Source organism: Pantherophis guttatus, chromosome 3 (genome assembly GCF_059756535.1).
Source record: "Pantherophis guttatus breed Tessera chromosome 3, ASM5975653v1, whole genome shotgun sequence".
Taxonomy (NCBI): domain Eukaryota; kingdom Metazoa; phylum Chordata; class Lepidosauria; order Squamata; family Colubridae; genus Pantherophis; species Pantherophis guttatus.
This window is the reverse complement of record NC_142065.1, coordinates 146,517,002-146,540,182: the sequence shown is the minus strand read 5'-3', so window position 1 is coordinate 146,540,182 and position 23,181 is coordinate 146,517,002. Positions and strand designations below refer to the sequence as shown.

Sequence of the window (23,181 nt, the reverse complement as noted above, 5' to 3'; positions counted from 1 at the left end):
GTATTCAAAAGACTTGGTCGTATACTACAACAGTGATGGCAAACCTTTTCGGCACCGAGTGCGCGTGCGTCTGGGCTGCAACCCAGAAGAGGAGCGGCCCAGGGTGCATGTGCACGCCCGAAAATGAACTTAAGGTTTCAGCTACTGAACTTCTGGTTTGAGCCAGCTACTCTTCCGCATTTCATGTGTTTTGATTGGATGCAACCTGTGTGATCCCTACATATCCCATGAACATTGCAGGAAAGGTGCTTTTCCAGCTCTCCCATGTCAGGATGCCTTTATATCTATTTGAGATGATTTCATCCTGAAAGGCACATGAAAAATAGTTTTGAACATGATTTCTTTGGTTCAAAGAGCAACACGCATTTTATCCACATATCCCGTAATTGATATATTCCCCTTAAAGAATGAGCTTTCAGAATGGAGACATTTGCCTTAGTCTCTGCACATGTTGTCAGCTTTGGAAGCCATATTAGGCCGGAAGCTTCAATGCTGCCACCTCCTCATGTGTGGGAAAGTAGGAGGGGGGATTTAGGAGAGGGGGTTAGTAGACATAATAGCATTCTTCCTGTCGGTCAAGGTCAGGGCAATCCAGCATCTGGAGAAGGAGTGGTCAGGGGACTGGGTCGAGATGGAACAGACGTTGATTGGAGCATGTGATCGATTGGGGAGAAAGGGGATGGTTTTGGGAGCTTTGACTTACTGAAGGAAAACCCAGGCTTTTCAGATTCAGGATTTCCCAGATGTGCCAGGTTACCTATTCTAGTAAAGAGAACTTTGGAAAATGCTTGCTTCCGTGTCTTTACTTGGAGTTGGGGTTTTCCTGGAACGCTGACACATGTTTTCAAAAGTGATAAGACAATAAAATAAATAACAATGGATTTATGTGAAACTAGATCTTTCATATATCAAAGTACTTGATTGAAACTATTCAGTGCATTTGCCATCTTCTGGGCATTAATTTATGTCTCCCTTGCTCTCATTTTCAAGAATATAAATTAATCATACATTTCAACAATAGAATTATATCAATTAAAGCAAATAGTGTGATATAAAAACCTAAATTTTAGATACTAGCTTTCATACTGCATGATAGTTTATAATGTTTAGTCTAAGCCTTTATTTGCCCAATCTCATTAAATATTTTGGCTAGTGTTGTTGAAAGCAGAATTTATTCATGTCCTAGGGCAAGAATTAGGGACTTTTCAGGCACACACCAGCATTATGCTAAGAAATGATTTTAAAATGAAATAAATATGAAAAGACAGAAATCATCTAAGATTGCTATGATCTCAGCCCCATGATCTTGAATCAGAGATCATGGAATCTCACAAAAAAAAATGGTGACATCTCCTGAGAACTGAACTACAGATCACTGCACTGCAGTCTCCCAATGTTTCGTGATCTTGTGAAAATTCAATCATTAAACATAAAAAGGAATTATTTGTATTTAATTTTGTGGCATCCATTCAAGGGAACTATAAGTGGAAATTATATTACTTGTGTTCCTGGCCCTTTTTGGAGGTTTTATAGTTAATTCAAAGTTTCAAGTGGTAAGTTTTAATTGGTCTCGCTGGTAAATTAATTAAGTGCAACTTTTGTTGATTAATCAGAGAAAACTTTTTTTAATAAGTGGGTCTTAGTTTCAAGGACACATTTGTACTTTCTTAGTTGGGTGACTACTAAAAACAAAGTACAGTATAGATTTCTATAAAATTTTACTGTGAATGGATAATGTACTATTTAAATCAATGTATTTAAAAGATATAAAATTTAATAAATCCTAAAAGTTTAACCAAGAGAGACCCCTAATAGTTCTAAAAGTATTAGCAATAAGCTTGTAATCCTGTGTTTCTATGAAACAGATGGAAAAGTTTGGTTTGGTTTTATTTGATTTATAAAAGTCCATTTAAGTGTTAAGTTTTAGTACTTAATTTACAATTTGTTGTGGTCCTGGAACAATTATATTTTTAAAACTAATTTTATAAACAGCAGCCCCGCTTAATAGTGTCTTGTTTGCTGATCAGTAGAACACATGATTCAAATTACTGTCTTTTACTACTAGTAACAAGTAGAAGGAAACATGGAAATAAACTTTCTTTGATCAAATAAATGAATGAGCAACTAATTTTCAAATAACCAGGGCCTCCATCTATACTTTCTCATATTATGGCAGTAATTTTTCCACTGGATTTCAATTAATCTTTTGGTCCCTGTGCCCACAATTATTTTTGGGACTTAATAGCTTTGTGGAAGGCCTGCTTTTAAATTGCTATAAGTGTTATTTTGGAATAAACATCATCTTCAGAAAAGACTAAATAAAAAATTAAGTATAAAATAAAGGAAATTAGGAACAGCAAATATTCTCATATGCTCAAGTGGTTGCTCCTGCATTTCAGAAAATAATGTCATAATCAATATCCATTCTGATGTATCCTGCTGCGGTATTCTGATACTCATGATGCTTAATACGCTTAAATTTTACATTGTTATTTGTGGGGTCACATCAGTGGTGGGTTGCTCCCAGGTCAGTCCAGTTCTATAGAACCGGTAGTAAAACCGGCAGGAGGCTCTACCTACCCGCCACGACATCATCATGGGTGATCTGCACATGCACAGAAGCTTGCGCACGCTCCCGCTGCGAACCGATAGTAAAGGTAAGTGGAACCCACCCCTGGGTCACATGGGTATTTTTAAAGCTGGAACTCTTTGAATAAACCTGGTATGAAGTACACCAGGTTTTAAATTTTAAAAAGAAGACAATGATATCTTTGGTCTTATTGAAAAAGAAAAAGAAAATAAGTCCAGTTAGGGACCATTTGTCAAGGCTTCCTGCCTGTAAAACTGTCTCATCTCCACACTTCCAGTTGTATATGAGGTTACCCTTTTTGCAGAGAACTAGAAAGCTTTATATAGGAAATTCTACAAATGGCAGCATAAAGGAAATCATGTGTGTGTGTGCATGCACATGTTTGTGCGTGTGCAGTAGTGGGATTCATGCCCCCCTCATGGCCTGTTTTTGCTCCCAGGAGGCTTCAGGGAGGCCTATTAGGCCCAAAATGGGGTGAGGACAGCGCAGCCCCCCCCGGCCCATTTTCGCTCCCAGGAGGCTTCAGGGAGGCTTACTAGGCCCAAAATGGGGCACAGGGGACGGCATGTCCCCCCTGCAGCCCGTTTTTGCTCCCAGGGGGGTGCAGGAGGCCAAGTGGTGCCCGTCACTTCCTCTGGCCACCCCCACCATGGCCACGCCCACCCAGCTGGTCATTAGGGCAGAGAACCGGTTGTTAAATTATTTGAATCTCAACACTGTGCGTGTGTCCATATGTATGTGCCAGTCATTCATAAGATTTAGAATCTGGATCATTTCCTTCTGCCTTTGCAAGCTCAAACCAGTTGTTTTGTTGACCCTACAGCCTGGAAGCCTCCCATCACCACCACATCAAATTAGCCCAGAAATTTTCTATATTGAAAAACTGTCCCTACAAGGAGACTATGAACAAGGCTAAATTTATTCTGGTCCGCTTATCTTTAACTATGCTCACTTGATGCTCTGTAGATGGTTCATTTAGCAATTCCTAGAAATATAAAGCTTCTGACTTCAGCCCCCAACGTACAGCAGTAGGTACAGTTTGGAACCATCGAAACTGTAGCTCCTTACATGTAGTCCTCGACTTACAACAGTTCATTTAGTGACCGTTCAAAGTTTCCACAGCAGTGAAAGAGGTGACTTATGACCATTTTTTCACCCTTACGACCATTGCAGCATCCTCATGGTCATGTGATCAAAATTCAGGTGCTTGGCACCAACTCATATTTATGACAGTTGCAGTGTCCCAGGGTCACGTGTGACCTTCTCACAAGCAAAGTCAATGAGAAAACCAAAATCACTTAACAACTGTGTTATTAACTTAACAGTGATTTAATAACTGTGACAAGAAAGGTCGTAAAATGGGGCAAAACTCACTTAACAACTGTTTCACTTAGCAACAGAAATTTGGGGCTCAATTGTAGTCGTAAATCGAGGACTATCTGAACTGAGTTTATTGGAAATGTCAACTTCCTAATTTAGCTATAATATCCAATTACAATATTACATATTTGCTCTAAATGGTCTTGTCTCCTACACCAGTTAAATGAAAGAACAAAATTCTATCTTCACCAATAAAATAAATAAATAAATAAATAAACAAACAAACAAACAAACAAACAAACAAACATATACATACATACATACAAACATACATACATACATGTACATACATACATACATACATGAATGCATTGCTCAGTCTTTGTGTGAGAAACATTTTCTTTTTTAAAAAAAGGAAGATCAAGATCTTCACAGCTAACTGAAGAGAAAATTAATTACCATAGTTGGCAAAGGATAAATGCTTTCCATTTACAGTAATTTCCATTTGGTAATTATAGCAGCTGTGAAGTCAAAAATGGACTGCTGACTTTGAACCTCAACGTGTCATGTCTTTCTTGAATTTCATTCTGCAACTTCTGCGTCGGTCAAAAATTTTCTAACTGAAAACCTTCGTAATTATAGCTTGGTTCAGAAATCATCACTGGGCTCCAGCTGCATCTGTGAAACCTTATCATCTGGTTAGCCAAAGGTGTGTGGTATCATCTTTGAAGCCTCAAAACCCACCCAGAAGATAATTTATTAGGACAAACAGATGTTATGGCAACAATCATTAACTGCCACAACTTGTCAAACGAAGTGCCCTTATTTTGAAGGAAAGATTGAAACAGCAGTTCAAAAGAAAGGCATGCTTGAGTGTCAAAATGTGAAGGGCAATTTTTGTGTAAAAATCTAACTGCTTCTATGATAAAGAGTCATTTCAGCTGGTCCCAATATTGGAATGAAAGTACCGTATTTTTTAGACTATAAGATGCACCAGAGTATAAGACGCACCTTAGTTTTTGCAGAGGAAAATTTAAAAAAGGCTGATTGGGGGTGGATCAGCCTCCCAGAATACCCCCAATCAGCTGTTCTCAGAGGTGAACTTTAGCAACAGGTTCGTTGGTTGTGAGCTCTGTGCCTTACTTTTTTTTCAGCCTCTGAAATGGAGGTTTCATTCAGAGGCTGGGCAGGGCTACATTTGGACTATAAGACGCACCCAGATTTTCACCCTCTTTTTGGGGTAAAAAGATACGTCTTATACTCCAAAAATATGGTAAATAGTTAAGGGAAAGGAGGACATCTTGGACTGACTTTTCCAACCTTCAAGGGAAATTTTGCTAATGCATGTATGTTTTATTGTTTGTTTTTATGTTTTATTTGATTTATATACCGCCCTACTCCCGAAGGACTCAGGGCGGTGAACAGCCACAAGATAAAACACATAAATACAAAATTTAAAAGCAAAATAAAACCGAATTAAACAATTTGGCCGAAAACAGATTTAAAACACCCCACTAATTAAAAACAGATTAAAATTTGCATTTTAAAAAGGGAAAAAACGGAAAAAAGGGAAAAATTAGGCCAGGCCTGCCTGATGGAATAAAAAGGTCTTGAGAGCGTGGCGGAAGTTGCGTAGATCCGGGATCCTCTGTATCTCCGGGGGGAGCTCATTCCAGATAGTAGGTGCCCCCACAGGGAAGGCTCTCCCCCTGGGAGCCGCCAGTCGACATTGTTTGGCCAACGGCACCCGGAGGAGCCCCTCTCTATGAGAGCATATCGGCCAGTGGGAGGCTACTGGTGGCAGCAGGCGGTCCTGTAGATAACCAGGTCCTAAGCCATGGAGCGCTCTAAAGGTGGTAACCAAAACCTTGAAGCTCACACAGAAGACTACCGGGAGCCAGTGCAGCTCGCGCAGGAGAGGTGTTACATGGGAATGCCATGTCGCTCCCATAACCACCCACCCGGCCTCACTCTGCACCATTTGGAGCCTCCGGGTGCTCCTCAAGGGGAGCCCCATGTAGAGAGAGAGAACTCTGCTCTCATTTTGAAGCCAAGAGGAAAGTTTTAATCTCATCTTTAACTTTAATTCTTTAAAATGTGTAAGAGATTTACAATAAACAGGATAAATTTGATAGGAGATTATGAAAGTAAAGTAGTTTCTTTCAACTGCTGATTGTCAAGGGAGTTCAAACTTGCCATTTAAACTACCTATCAATTCCAGATAGATATTGCAAAACAATATTTTCACATTTCTGTCTATTAAGCAAGAACACTGGGAAAAGCTATACTTTTGCTGCAGATATGTGAGACAATTCAATTGTATAAAACAGAATTCTCACCAAATCAGACAAGGATGAACAAAAAACTACTCCAGACTAATGCTACAATGTCTAGTAAGGTTACCCTATATACTATTACTTCTATTTCACTTCTTTCCTCCTCTTCCTCCTCCTCCTCCTCCTTCTTCTCTCTCTCTCTCTTTTTCTCTCTCTGTGTATATATATGTGTGTGTATGTGTGTGTGTGTGTGTGTATATGTATGTATGTATGTATTTATGTATGTATGTATGTATGTATGTATGTATATAATCTATATACTGTATATCCTTCTTCTCCTGCTCTTCCCAACTTCAACCAACTTGTCTTATCCTTTCCCTGGCCCTGGTGGAATCACACCAGAACAGTTGTAAAAAACAAGACTTTCATCCTTTCCCAGTCCTTCGACAATTAAATTGAGACCTTTCCAATTAAATTGCAAAAATGTAAACATAAAAATTGGTGTGTTATTTAGGTTATTTTTTTAAAAAATAACTTAAGAGTCATAAATGCTTCTAAGAAATAATCCCACGTGGGGCTTAAAAATCATGCAGGGACTAACATTGCAATGCTCCAGGGAGATCATGTTCTTAAGCATGGATCGATGGATGGATGACAGATGGAAGACAGACAGACAGACAGACAGACAGACAGACAGACAGACAGACAGATAGATTTTCCCTGGTGTTTTCACAGTCTTTTCAGACGTCAAAAAGCTGACTTAGTGAACAAGGCAATGTGAAGAACATGTTGACATTGCTGTAGATTTTTCAGGCCTCTCCAGTTGAATAATTTAGCAGTAGAATTAATGTACTACATCATGTGAGATGTACAAGTAATATTAGTCTCATTAACATGGTTTTCCATTATTCTGGCAATAATGTTTCAGTATTATTCATTTTTATCAAACATTCAAGAAATAATCAGGAACAATGGAGTCTAAATATTCATAGGACAACTCCTTATTTGCAATTTTTTGCTCAGATTTTGAAATTTTAGATGCCACAAAGGTTGATGGCTACTCTATTTCTTTTATAATTTTCTTATCCACAGAAATGTTGACGTTACTCTGAAGTGAAGTGACCCATTCCAGTTCACTGATTCCCAGAATGTCAATGATCAGTTTTGACATTTCTGTTCTGACAACATCAAATTTGCCTTGGCTCAAAATTCTGACATTCTGGGTACCAATGGTATCCCTATCTTTGCAGCATCAAACACTCTTTCAGTTTTAACTCAACCACATCATAAACATCAATGCTACCCCTTTTAGATCATTGATCTTCCCTAGTAGCTCATTGCATACCTTCTTATTTGCAAGGTTCATATTTCAGCATCATGTGGACATTATCCTTGTTGTAAATGCTAATTTTGTTTCCTTGGCTGAATGTTAGAGTGGGTTCTTCTTTTTTTCCTCCAATGAATCATATTTAGTCTAACCATCTTCTATGATTTGCCTATACTATGTGACACTTCCAGGAGTATATGCTCCCAATGATTTAGCTCATAGTATCATTGGTATATGTGAGTCCCAAAGTGACCACAAGGTGACAGTCTGTAAAGGGAATTATAAGTAGATATTTGGTATTTTGAATAGGAAGCTACAATAATCCTAATCATGATTGCTTAAAATTTCAAGCAAAACAATTCCTTCTTTCAAAATGTGTATCTATATCTCTCCTAACTTCAGTCATTCTAATCCAGGGGTGTCAAACTCGATTTCATTGAGGGCCAAATCAAGGTTGTGTTTGACCTTGGGGGAGGGGAGCATGGCCAGCTCCACATCACTTGTGTTGGGGGCACCTGTGGTGGCCCAAGTGGGGCTAGGGTGATCCATTGTCCTCCCAGGCTCTGTTTTCAGCTGCGACGGCCTCCCAAGCTCCATTTTTGCTGGCAGAGGCACCACAGGCTGGTTCTTCACTGTTTCCAGGGTGGCCTGTGTGCCAGATCTAAGCACCCCACAGGCAGGATCCAGCCTGTGAGCCTTTTAATTTGACACTTCTGTTCTAACCCATATCTTCAAACCATCCATCTAGAAATGTATTTATTTTTATTGATTTCATCTAATATCCGTCCTTGTCACCATTTGATTTTCTTTTTCTCACATTCTACATTCCAGCGATCCCCAGCCTTTCTGGCTCCACAGACTGGCAGCAGTGGTGGCGGTGGTGGGGCGAATGAGATGGTTTCACACATGCAACCTAATCCATGCTCACCCATTATTTGCATGGCCCAGTTCCCAACAGGCCGCAGCCCAATACTGAACCCCTGCTATATTCTACCTTAAACAGTCAATATTCTGAACGGACAATTCTGATTTTGTAAGAAGGTAAATTAAAAGTACATGATTTTGTTTAGTTTGTTTTTTGTTTTGTTTTGTTTGTTTGTTTACTCAGAAGTTAGGCTATCAAGTGGAGGAATAGCACAAGAAAGGGGTAATTTAGCCCTTCCTATCTAGAAGTCTTCTCCTCCCTCATGTTTTTCTGCTCTTGCTTGGTTTCAGATATACCTATCGAGAAAATGTCCAATATATTGTGGAAGATGTTCTTCATCAGAGGTGATACCCATTATTCCACCCAAGCTTGCTTTATCTTCATCTATCATTTTAATCATAGCATGGAATTCATCTCTGAAAATTTGTAAAGATTTTTTCAGAAGTGATTTGCCATTGTCCCTTTCCTAGGGCTGAGAAAAATATGACTGGCCCAAGGTCACCCAGCTGGCCTTGTGCCCAAGGCAGAACTAGAATTTATGGTGTCCCGGTTTCTAGCCTGATGTCTTAACTACTACACCAAACTGGCTGTCTACATTGCATATTTGTTATTTTTTAAGATTTTGATAACTGTAATGCAACCTATCTCTATGTATTACACTGTATGCATTTATATACATCTTTCTATAATGGCAGTCCATAGGATGGATGGATGGATGGATGGATGGATGGATGGATTTATTTATTTATTTATTTATTTATTTATTTATTTATTTATATTTATATTTATATTTATATTTATATTTATATTTATATTTATATTTATATTTATTTATTTATTTCTCTCTCACCTTTATTATTTTTACAAATAACTCAAGGTGGCAAACATACTTAATGTTCCTTCTTCCTATTTTCCACAAAACTGTGAAATGAGTTGGGCTAAGGAAAAGTGACTGGCCCAAAGTCACCCAGCTGGCATTCATGACTAAGGTGGGATGCCTTAACTATTACACAAGATTGGATCATTGGACTCTCAAAGAGTCCATAGTCCAAAAAGATTAAGAATCCCTGTCATACTGTAAATACTCTGCAAGTTGGCTAGCACCTTTAAGAGTAATTACTATAGTCCTAGATATATATGTTCAGGGCTCCTGGGGAAAAAAATGGAATGTCTCCTTAAAAAAATCCATTCATGTCTCAATGTTAATGTTCAGTATGGTTTTTTTAGGTGAAATTTGGTAAGGATCAGGGGCGGGTTTCAAAACCCGTCACTATCGGTTAGCTCGTGAGCGTGCACATGCTCACGTGCACATGATGCTTGTGAGCATATACAGAAGCTTCTACACATGTGCAGAAGTGTCTGGGTGGGTGGGCGGAGCCTCCCGCCACCGCTACCGGTTCACCCAATCTGGGGCAAACCGGTAGCAACCCATCACTGGTAAGGATTCAAAAAGAACTTAATGATACTCAAGCCCATCTCAGCTTAAGCATTTAGACCCTGCACAGGTTATATTAAAACAGGAGACTGTTCTGTTTTCACTGCATAAAACCTAAGCCTACCAGCAGCTATTTCAAGGATAAGGGTAATAGTCCCCCCAAAATAAATGTCCTAGAAATCAATATAGCCATCCCCAATCTTGACATTATTGCCTTCTCTCATCAAACTCATCTATAATGCCATTTATTTTCATGCCATTCCAGAGTCCTTTTCCCATTCTTTATCCACAAAAAACACCCTTAAATTTAATAGGATACAGGTCTTGTATTTTCTACTCCTTCTGCACATTCCTGGACCAAGCTTTGCATTTGTTTTATGGTCTTCTTAACACCACCGTGTTTTTGAAAATACCAGTGTGGAAAACTGGGGAATCATCAGCCTTTAAGCCACAAGATATGCATATGAGATCCTAAATGCTCTTTAAAACACTGTTAAAATCACAGCCTCTCAAATAGCAAAGCCATCTATTAAAGATACCGCTCCAGGCAATGTCACAAGTTTTGGAGTAGGTTTTTGTGTGTGTTGTGCATGCTTGACAATGTAAGGGACAGACAAGATTGGGTCATCAAAATTAATGTGTTTTGTTCTTTTTATTGCATTTGATCACAGCATCTTTAGTTAATAAAGGTTTTGCATGCAAAATCTTTCAATATTCTGTTCTAAAAGAGAAAATTCATACAATACAACAAGTTTGGAAGCTGAGGAGAACGTGGGGAGTGGAAAAGACTACAGGAGAGTAAAATATTGTGATTAATTTATCAACCCAGATAAATATTAAGCTATGCACACCCGGAGGCTCTCAATGAAGTTATAAAACAGGTGTTAGTCTAAAATGGCTTCATTGTGCAGGCAGTAGAATCAGTTTGTAATTATGAATTAAAGTTAGATCAGTTTTTAAAAAGAAAAATACAAAGGCAGGGAGTCTGATTAAATCCATTCCATTTGGAACCTGGTTTGTTTTTTTTAATCTTAAAAGAATATTTTAACTTTCTGTTCATGATTTAGTGGAAGATCCGGCATTGGAAATTGATGGGGAGGTAGTGAGAACTATAACCTGAGTAGGGAAATCCAGAATCCCCAAGATTATATCCATATTTGGACTTTAGCAGCCATCTCGGGAAAAGCATTTTCATCATTCACATGCCTTTGGCAGGTTCTAGAAGCAGTTACTATTTTTAGAATCCAAAACAAAACATCTTGTTCAATTATTTGTATAGGCCTATTAATGATATGCTTTTTGGCAGGTCCTGGATATGGAAATCTAATTCTAAAAAGCTACTGAATGTTGATGGCTAACAATATATTAACACTAACAATATATTTCAATCAGTATTAATTTAGACTTTTATCAAAAAGCAGATTGCAGAAGGAAAATTTAGAACTGATTTCCCTGAAACATCTGTAACGGAGATGAATTAATGAATATGAGGTTTATTTCTTAATATCCCCTTTTCATTGGCAATGTAGTATGACTAGCCCTTTTTTTTTTACTTTATTGTGTGATGGGACATAATGCTTCACTTAGAACATCTAAAATTCATGAGGAAATCCTGTCAAAGTCACCTGCAAAGAATCTTCTAACCATTAGCATCTGGCACAAGTCATGATGAAATCACTTGTGACAATTACATCAATACCCATTGCCCTCTGGAACAGCATTCCCCCAAAGATTTGGGACTTCCACCCTGATGCTTGAAACTTCAAAAACCTGGCTCTTTTCCCAGGCCTTGGAATAAGGTGGGTGTTGAGCCTCTGTCATTTTTTAATTATACTTCATATATTTTCTTGGAGCTGTACAGTATATGATTCTTTTTTCTACTTTATTATTCTTGATTTTTACATTGTAATCTCCCCAGAGTAATTTGGTATTGGACAGCCCTACATTCAACAAAAGAAATAAAAATAAAATTTAAAAATCCACTTTAAGTCATTAAACTGCCTCTATTCTTTAGGTCCAAATGCTTTAGCGAAAAGAGTGTGAAAGTCAAATATAGTTTAGACATGTGATTCTCATATACTCAACTGAAGTGTACAAAGGGCTTTTGAACTGCTATAACCAAAATGCATAGCAATGGGTCTTGGCTCATAATATCAGCACTAAGAATACCATGAGCCAATATTGGGGATATTATAATAGGTTATTTTATTTAGTGTTTCTAGCATATACATAGTAGCAGTTGTGTGTATTACAGCAGAACCTCTGGTCACGCTTCTGACCACGACCAAATCGGGTTCCAACCAAAATATTCACAATTTTTTTTTTTTTGCAGCCAATTTCCTCTTCTGCGCCATTTTTTTTTTTTTTTTTGTAAGCGCCAAATTTCCAAAATTAGGTTCAGGTCACGACCAAATTGGTTTGCAACCAAAGTTATGGAATGAATTATGGTCATGACCAGAGGTTCTACTGTATGTGCTTATATTTAAGTATCATACAAGCCTACACTAAAACAAACAATTGATGGAAAATATATTACTATCAGTAGTAACAAATAATTAACCATGGGCCTAAAAGGTTCATCCCATGATGCCATATTACATAATAATACACATAATACACGTTATACAGTTCTTAACAAACTAATCCAGAAAATGGAAAGAAGGAGGCAATGGAAGAGCACAGAAACTGGACAGAACTGAAAAAAAGACAGGACAAAGCAGAACGAACAGAAAATGTGGGAATATTGTGGCAAAGTGAAGCTCAGCTAATGGAAAGCCTATTGGCAGCATCTTTTTGCTGCCTTTTTAAATACGGTAGTTGCTTAAATGCTGGAACTGTTTAAACTAGAAATAGTGAAGGTGAGCCTAAGGTGACCCTGCCATTACAAGGCAGTTTATTAGACCCAAGAGACTCCATGACAAAATAGACACAATCAAATAAAAAATGTAACTTTTTAATTTTTTCCCAGACATATTTTTCCAGATGCTTTTTTCCCAAAGTACAGAAACTCAAAGAGTAACTCGAAAGGAAACACTTCTCCCTCCCTCTCTATTTTTCCAGAGAGAAAATCTTATATAAGATATATTTGATGGAGCTTCTGTAAATGAATGAATTGTGTATGGGTATGAAGCAGGCAACTCAATCTTTATTGATAAACAAAACCAATTAGCCATTTATTCTTCGGCATTATAAGTTTGCTCTATCGGTTTGTTCTTTCCAAATGATTCTTTGATTTAGTTTTCTGCAGAAAAAGAAAATACAGTGAAGGGGAATTAAATTACATAAAAGTCTTCACAAGTATTCCTTACTTAATAAAAGGCATGCAACATATTTTATGATTTCCGCATTCATTCAACAAAGCTGTGGTGTTTGTAATTGGGTATATAAAGCCATTCATCTCCTCATGCTGTCTTTTAGCTGAGTGAGCCCCAAAGCATTGTCCATTCTGTTACTGCTGCTGAGATCTGATCAGCATCTTTATAGTTTATCAGCCTTGGGGTTCAATTTTGTTTTGGATGCTTTTATAAATGAGCACAATCACTGGTGAATCTGTTCTTCCCAGATTGCAAAGAGAAAAATTGTGTGAAGAACTTTAGTAGATTACCATGTCACTGAGGATGAAGTACAAGCACAAGGCATCAAAAGTCATTTTACAGATTATTCTAGAAGATGTACATTTTCGGTTTTTATTTCACTAAAATTAGATGATTGCCTTAGTTATTATTGTTTTTGAAGCTATATTCTATCCTCAGGCTAGGTGTATGATCAATGCGCTATCCAGAAAAATCAATTGTTTCCAAAGCACCATTTATTTAAGAAATAGAAAAGGAGAAAATGGGAACAATATATAGGAATATGAAGTTGATATGTTTGCTTGTTTTTTTAATCTTGTTAGGAATAGACTTGTATAGTAAAGTCTTTTAAGAAGCTACAGAACAGTAATTAATTATTTGTTGTCACAATGCAAAGGGGCTCAGGAAGTGATAGAATGAGATCTACTGGTAGATTAAGTCTGTGCAGAATTTAAGATTGAACACCCCGCCCCCCAAAAAGTGTTTTACATAGAACTTGCCTGCAGCTCTTTAAAAGTATGCCTTTTTCTTGTATTGCACCCTTGCTGACACATGAATCCAGGAAAAGATGCATTTGGTTGAAGGAGTTACAGGCTGGTACTATATTCACGAGCAGTTTGGTGTAGTGGTTAAAGCATCAGGCTAGAAACTGTGAGACTTTGTGTTCTAGTCTGGCCTGAGACACAAAGCCAACTGGTTGGCTTCTTGACAAGAGTCTGAAAACTCTTGTCAAGGAAACTGCAGGAACTGGTCCAAACAGTTCATCATTAAACAGGGAGAAAAAAATCTACCTTCCATGTAATCCACATTTCCCTTTAAATCCAAATCACAACAAAGTGGTAATATCTATAAAATTTACAGTAGAAGTTGGTGAATGTTAAAAAAAAAAAACTGCATGTAGATCAGGGTGTAAGATGAGCTCTTCTGGCTGCTTACTTGTTATTTGCATTTTACTGAAAGATGGAGTTACCTATTTGGACCTCTGGAACATGATATATTGATTAATTCTAGTTGTGATTTCTTTTTAAATTAATTTGATTGTTTTGGTTGTTTTCTGGTTTTAACCTTGCTTATTATCAGGATCATAGTAGCAAAACGGATGGCCATATTAATTAAATAAATAAATAAATAAATAAATAAATAAATAAATAAATAAACAAATAAATAAATAAATAAATACATTTGTAAATTAAAACTAAATAATGATACTACTAATAAAAGGCCATGGTTGGCTTTATGTTAATAGCTTGTCATTTGTTTCTTTTTCATGTTTAACTAGCTTATGTTAACCCATTCTTTGTGTAATTTTTTAAATTACAATTCCTGATCTGTGGCAAATAAATGCATCTGATTAGATGCATGCCTTGTAAAATGATTCCCTGTCCTACTTCTTTTCTTTTCTTCTCCGTTCCTTTTTCTTTTCTATTGACTCCGCCATTACATTATTATTTTTTCTTTATCTACTAGATTTTAGAAGGTAGAACATGGAAACCGCCTGGGTCTCAGGGCTGTCTTAACGCATGGGCCTGATGGGCACTTGCCCGTGGGCCCCACGAACATAGGGGCCCCATACAAATCTGTGTATCTTAACCCTTCAACGCACCTTGTATCATAGAAAATACAGCAACATATTTATTACATTTTACTGCATTTTTATTAATACTAACATGCAAATATATATTTAATTTTATCAACCATTTACATTTTTATTCCTGTGAGCAGTTGTTATAGGAGCCCCAGTATACTGCTTTGCCCAGGGCCCATAATGCTGTTAAGATGGCCCTGCTGGCTCTGCGTGGGAAGGAACCAGCTATGACTTAACTTTAGCAAGAGATAGTAACTCTGGTATTTTTTGTTACCTGGATCTGGAGAACTCTCAACAGGACTGCACTCCCCTGGAGTTGGTGTACAATTTAGGGATCTTCCTAGATTTGCTATTTCTGCCCAAGGAGCAGGTAACTATTCCTATGGGGATCTTTGCACAAATTCTTCTTGAGAGACAGTTGCCTCTTAGAAATTGCCCACTTTCTGTGCTCTTCCATTGCCTCCTTCTTCCCATTTTCTGGATTAGTTTGTTAAGTACTGTATAACATGTGTATTATGTGTAATATGGCATCATAGGATGGACCTTTTAGGCCAGAGGTTAATTATTTAATGTTACTACTTATCACTGATAGTAATATACCCTCCATCAACTGTTTGTTTTAATCTAGGCTTGTATGATACTTAGGATACTTACTTACGGATCATGCCTTGAGATTCTGGAATAAAAGATGAAATCTAAAGATTAGTAATAGTTATTATGAAAATAATGTATGTTTTATTATTTATCGGAGTACTTAATTGTCTATAAATGTTAGCCATTGATGTTCTACAAAAGTCGGAACATATATACAACATCAAAATAGGAAATTTGTTACAGAATGGGGAAAAGTAAGGATTTGACATGCTAGTGGTTGTTTTCATTTGTTGCAAGGTATCTTTTCACTTTTACCTTCTAGTCCTATTTCTAGAAAATGCATGAAGGTCATCTGCATTTGTATACTCCCTAATTTAGTTCCATAATGTGGGCTCTCATCCTGAACAAGGATATATCTGGGAAGTGTGGGTGGAGAGAAGAATTATGGCTGAAATTCTACACTTTAGTTACTGCTTGGTATTAACTTAAAAGAAAAGCTTCAAAGAAACTTTTAAATATTTCTGGCTGGCAGTCAAAGAAAACCCTCTTAAGTTTTACAAGACTAAGTGAAGTCTAGTTAAGTCTTTTTTTTCTCCCCAACTTTTTGAAATCAATTTTGCTTCTCTTGTAATTGCCACAGGTCTGATCTATCTTATCAAACATCCATCTTTTTCTCTTTAATAGGCTCATAGATGGAAGGGAAAATCCAGCCCAGAATCCCCATACAGGATGTGAAATCTCTGTAAAGTGTTGCTATTTAATTGTCACAGCATTCAAATAGGAAACTATCTGCTACCTATTAATGATTTACCTCTTTGTCTAGAGACATTAATTACATTTTTCTGCTGTTGGGTTTTTTCCCCTGATTTGGGGGAAATTGTCATCTAGAAATATGTCCAGTTATGGAGTGCAAACTTTGAGAAATCCATCATCACCTGACCCGAAGGTTTATGTTCCTTCATGTTGCTATAAAAGATCAATTCACAAAATAACCATGAAGAAAAAAAATTATGTCCTGAAGTGTCCAAGTGGTGTATTGAAGAAAATCCATCGAAGCTAAGAATTATTCAATTGCATGGATAAATAAAATCACCCTCATCAAATAAATCTCTTTTAAGTATCTGCTTGAGAACATGGCATAGGCAGGCAGATTTAAATCCTAAAGTTCATAAATGTTCCCATTCAAACTACTAAGGATATTTCTACGTAAGAACTTTGAGATAATTCAGAAGCAGCTCCAGCACTTTGTGATCCAATACAAACTCTGTTTGAGTATTGAGCTGCTTTATTTCTCATTCAGCTGTGGTGTGTTTTAAACCACAGTAATCTTTTCCTTGAAGCACTATGGCTCTGGGCGGTTTGTGGGCAGTTTGCAGTCCACTTCCTCATTCACAGGAACTACCATGTCTCTTCACTCAGGATTCAAAAAGGCGTTCCAAGAGGAAAAGGTGCTTTGATGGTTTCTCAGCATTTCCTCATAGGAACCAGTGGGATTTATTTATTGCACATGATCTGCCAAATGTACACAAAATGAAGGGCACATTTCTGTGCATGAGTGCATGTTTTGTGCATGTCTGTGCATACACACATATGCACATATGCAAGCATTTTGCTTTTCTTGTGCCTGAAGCAGGGATGAGGGGGGAAAATCTTTATGGTATCAGCACCTGTGCCAGATAAGGGCAGTTATTACCTTTTATTTGCTTCTTATGAATGTTCTTACTGAGATCAGCAAGAGTGAAGATGATCACATCTGTTGAGGGACTGCTATACACAGAGATTGTATGTTTGATCATACAGAGACACACATATATGTCTTTTATAATATGTCAGTATTCATTTTATGTGATCAATTTATTATTTCAAATACATATCTTTGTACCTGACCAATAACACATCTTTATTAAAACTCTCTACAGCTGCTTATTAACCATGTTTTCTATAATTATTCAGAATTATTTCCATAGAAATATTTTGTGTAGCATCATATTGTGTGGCATATTCTTCTCTCAGTTTAAGACCGGGTGACAAAATATAGAATGACTGCCACTCATATATTAGTAAAACTATTGGCCTAGCTTCATCCAATCCCAAGAGGCATGGGTATTGTGATATTATTGTTTGTGAATTTCTGCTATTGAAAAGTATAAAATGCATTTGAGATCAGATGAACTAACTAAGCTGGGTAAGTTAGCACCACGACCAGTCGTCTTTCTTTATTACTATTTCTTAAGAACAAAGAACCAGTTGATATAATAGAAGTCTAGAAAGAATAAGATGAAGCAATAGGAGCTCTTAAAAATATTAGAAACAAGAAGTTGGCTCTTTGGCAGGGGTGAAATGCTCCCGGATCAAACCGGATCACCCGTTCCGGTAGCAATTTTTCCATGATTCTGTAGCAATCACCGCCCAGGTGTCATTACTTCTTGGTTTTAACCAGGAAGTAATGTTTTTTCACCTTCTGCACATGTGCAGGTTTTGTGCATGCGCAGGTGTGTGCGTGCACATGATGCACGTGCACAAAGCGAGCATGTGCACACAGTGCGTGCGCTTCCAAACCAGTAAGGAAGATAAGTAGATTTCACCCCTGTCTTTGGCCTCTATGCAGAGAATGGGATACGAAATATTTATATTACATTTTAGAAACTGACAGTGTTTCTCTATATTTATTCTCAAAAGTAAGTCCCATGGAGTTATATCCAACTAACAGATGCAACACTGAGTTTTCTGATATATTTTTTTTATGAGGTGTATCATCTTCATAAAGAAAAGAAAAATGAAAAAGTCTCTTAGGAAAAAGAAACTGCAATTTTTCATCTTACCTAAGATTGGGGAATTCAGGTGTTTTCCAATCATGTCATTTTTTTCATTGTCCTCATATGCCTTCATTCCTATTATCTTCCACGTCAAACTCAAACCGCACATTTAAATGCATACATAAATGCAGTTTCTCACAACATATATCTTTTAAAATTAATATTGATTGACATGATTTCATTTAAAATACACTTTGAAAATTAATTGTTATTTATTAGATGAGAGATGTTCCTCAAACATTCAGGAAGTAGGAAAGAAAGTTCTCAATTCTGACCCACGCTTTAGTATTAGAGAAATAAATCATTTACATTTAATATTCAAACATGTACTGGTTAGTTCCCTCAGTTTTACCAGAGATTATTTATCAGCCAGAGGCTGGGAGAACAACTTCTAGACCAGACTATACATATCCGGATAGAGTTGAGCACCAGTGCTTATTAAATTTCATAAACACTGTAGTTCTCTCCATATTAGAAATACAGATTCCTGGGCACTGTCCATACAGAGAATTCTAAAACAGCAAGAGAAGAGTTCTAGCCTAAAGGTTTGTTGGTGTTTTGATTTCCTTCTTCTGATACCGAGTTTCATAAATGCCAGGAATATTTCGAGGAAGAATCATCTACTTTATCATTCTTCCACCTGCTTGAAAACAAACAAAAAAAAAAAAAACAACCCCAAAAAGGTTTACCTCCTCGTCTGCTGCTTCTTTGAAGCAGGCCTCGGGGGCAAAAAGCATTAGGAAAAACTCAAGCGTTATAAGAAAAGTTATAGCATAAATTGTCTCGTTGTTGAGGATTTTTCTTCAAAATTAAGTCAGGCAGGCAGGGGATCTTCAGTGATAGCTTGGGAGAGTGGGAAATAAAGTCTGGTTTACATTTGATATTGAGGGTCAAATTGTACCATTCTAGTAACTATCTGTCCATCTATTCACATCATTTTCTTATTAGAAAAAGAATAAAATCCTAATATAGCAAATCTAAGTGAAATACTGACAGTTATGTCCAAGTATTTTGGGAGTACTGAATTGGAATACCAAAATGAGAGAGCTTGGTAACTGGCTCATTTCATGTTTTGTTCCAACTAGTCCAGTGCATTTTTCTGCTGCCAACAATAAAACCCTAGATTGTAAATCTACATGGGCTGCAGAGAATATTCAAGGCGCCCATAGAGAAAAGTAGGCATTTTTCTCTGAAGGGAAGAAAGATGAATATGCTAGTGTTGATCTGGTGAGAAGAACCTGTTGCAGACCGCTCTGTCCATGGAAGATGTAATAGTAGCTGAGAAGGCCTCACTTATCAGTTCCAGTTGGAAATGTATCACTTATTTAATTATCTAAATTATTGGCCACCTAAATCCAATGTTTTTGAAAACAAGGGGAGGTGGGGAAACATAACAACAGCTAAAAATATTAAATCAAATGGACAACCCAGACTAAAATGATCTAATAAACAAAACAAACAAAACAAACCACGGGCCTTGGGCAAAAAAACAACCACAGACATATGTGAGGTTTTCCTCACCTCACAATTAGGAGACTGTGAGTTCGATCCTAGGTAGAGGCAGATATTTGTCTCTCTGGGCACACTGAGAATATATCAGCTGAACAAAACTCTGCATTGGCAACAGGAAGGGCATCCGGCTATCAAAACACTCTGCTAGCTCCATTCAGTTGCCCAGACTCTACCTGGCAAGGGATTATGGGGTCATTAAAAGATGATGATGACATATGTGAGGTTTTCAAAGCTTTCTGGAATTTAGGACATACCTAATCCCTGTAGGGATGCTGGAGGATGGAGATCACTGACCTAATCCCTGGAGGATGCTGGAGGATTGGAGGCCACAATCAAGGAGGCCCGATTCCTTAGTCCCTCAATATCACAGTATTTAATGGAGGAGATCTGGAATATACACACTCTGTTGAAACATACTGAGCAGCCAGACAACGGTTGTAGACAAGTGGTCCCTTAGATAACCAGGTTCTATGCCATGCAGGGTTTATAGGTAATAACCAGCATCAGCCAATCTTGCTTACATAGCAATGATGGCAAACAGGCATATTGAGAGGGGGCTGCTACTGATCACACCATTACAATTTTAACCAGCTGTAGCTTCTGGGTGGTCTTCCAGGGCTGCCCTATGTAGAGCCCATTGTGATAATCCAATTATGAGGTGACCAGGATAGAAATAACTCTCTAAACCACAGGTGTCAAAATCACGGTGTCACGTTGCCGTCACGTGACATTTTGCAACGTTTTCCCCATTTGTGGAGCTGGGATGGGCGTGGCCTGTGCGTGATGCATCCAGCCCGTGACCCGCCAGTTTGACAACCCTGCTCTAAGGGGTTTAGGTTGACTAAACTCTTATTTTGAAACCCTAGGGCTTCAGCCCATTAATTCATTTTTTAATTATCACAGCATGAGGGATAAAATGTCAGAGAACTTGAAGGTTTAATATGATAATAGTCATATTTTGAAATTTCAGTTACAAGATTACTTATAATACATATGCAGCAATGCTGTGTACTGTAACTAATCCTGTCACTAATCTTCTATGCCTCCCTCCCGTCAGAGTGAAATCTGAGAGAATTTTATTTTCAACTTAAATCACTAAAAAGGAGGGGGTCAATGTTGAGCAAAATCCAGTAGACCCAGGTGATAGAAAGCATATACTAGCATTTAAGAAGATTCCTACCATCAAACCTCTACATAATCTTGTAGGTGAGAATTGATTCGAGACAGAAGCTCCTTTGCAATACATCACCTGATAAGCAATAGGCAGAACTTCTGATAAGACTGGGCAGCCTAGAAATGTGAATAATAATTAGGTAACAGTTACATAACTTTAGAAAGTTAGCACCCACCCCTCTCTTAGAAGAATGAAATATTTTGAGAAATATTAAAAAGGCAGAATATTATATTTCCCTGGATGAGAAATGGAAAAACATGCTCTTGGAAAGCAGCCCCACCTTCCTTAATAGCCCACAGCAGATGTCAGCACTTAAGAGATAAAGAGATAGATAGCTCTATTCATAAGAAAATACCCTCACCCAAGATCCAACAAAGGTAGGATTAGCTGTCACTCAAGATCCAAACCAGGACAAAGCCATTAAGACATAACAGGAATTGCCCAACACCTTTTCAGAACACAAGCCCCTTCATTGCATCATCTCAGTTGCACCACCCCCAGCAAACTTCAACCAAACCTGGGAGCTCAGACAACCTATAGAGCCAGCTATGACCCTTACAACAGCCAATAGAATATGTATTCTTGCACAGGAACAGGAAGTTCAAGTGCAAAGCCCAAGAGAAGGTATAACCTCCCTACTCTCAACTCCCTTACATAACTCCATGTGTTCAGCTGCACCAGAACTACAAACATGTGGTTCTGTTCATCAATAAATGGACCCTCTTTCGAATCAGCCCCCAGCCTCTATTTTGACTCCAGTGCCTTTCTCCCGGATTGGAACTGAACCAGATGGATATTTCTTCCAACACAACTATATTAGGTTCCTGGTGTCCAGTGAGCTTTGTTGTTTTCTTACAGAACTTTCCTTATCAAGCTAGATAACATTATCAGCAAATCAAGTTCAGCAAACACTAAGAACCCAACAGTTCAATCTTGAGCTACATATATTCTCTATTATTAGAGAATGATGAGATTTGGAATATTCACATTATAATGAAGTGATACATTTGGGGGGGAAAAGCTGAAAATGTTTGCCACGCAATAAAAACAGTTGACATTATAAAGTAAGTATTTGAGATAATTTCCAACAGATGCCCATGATTATGTGACAGAATGGTTACAGTGCTATTATAACTATAATTAAAAGCAATTATTACACACGCAGTCCCTTGAAAACTATTTATTTAATTAGATTTCTTTCCTTATTTCCAAAGCTAACAAAGACAAGGAAAGAAACATATGTACAATTACACATAAATTTGTTAGACATAATAAAATTGATATTTAAGAATTTTTTATCTTTAAGCTTAGAGGAGCTTTGTTGCTTTCAAACTAAGAAATTAATATACCTCATAATAGTGAGATAAACAAATTCAGTTTTTAAGAGTATCAGAGGAAAAAGCATGCCAATCATACAGTATTTGCAAAAAAAAAAAAAAAAAAATCGTATGAAGTACCGGTATGTAGGAATGCTAGAATCTAGTTTTCTAAAGAGTTAAAGACATATAATAGATTTTGGGGTTAAACACAGATATATAAACTAAAACCAATGACAATTAAATCAATCACTACTAATTTAAGTCCTCATGACTTTAGTGGAACTACTTCACTTGTTTAACCCTCTATTCTCTGTACTATTGCATGTATTAACAAAACAGTCTCCTCTGTAATGAAATATTGCTTATATCTCAGAGAATCAGGAAGACAAGGAAAAGCCTATTTTAATATTACTACTAAGGCACCAAAAAGCTCTAAGCAATTTCTTATTAAATATTTAAATCCTAGAAAAACAGAAGACTCAGAGTTGCAAAACATTATCAGCCTCACAGGCAAAGGGAAGGGGGAAAAAATTCCCTGCAACTTATCACACAGCTTTTTGCCCTCATTTTGAAAACCAAATGTAAAAGAAAAATTACAGCTGCTGACCATTATTATTAGAAACTACAAAAGCCACAATATGTTGTGCAAGTGAAATATATGGAACACATAATAATAAATCAAGGGAGGCACTGAGATGGGCAGTACTAATTTCAACATCTTCATTGAGCAGGCTCT

General features: G+C 37.3%; 1 long non-coding RNA gene across 1 annotated transcript; it reads right to left on the bottom strand.

Moving 5' to 3' along the window:
• Window positions 1-12,996: 12,996 nt before the first annotated feature.
• LOC117672345 (uncharacterized) lies at window positions 12,997-20,244 on the bottom strand. The gene is made up of 3 exons (XR_004593182.1): window positions 20,207-20,244; window positions 15,685-15,706; window positions 12,997-13,114 (listed from the first exon to the last, which is right to left on the bottom strand). It is a non-coding gene; the product is annotated as an uncharacterized LOC117672345 (long non-coding RNA).
• Between the last annotated feature and the right edge of the window lie 2,937 nt (window positions 20,245-23,181).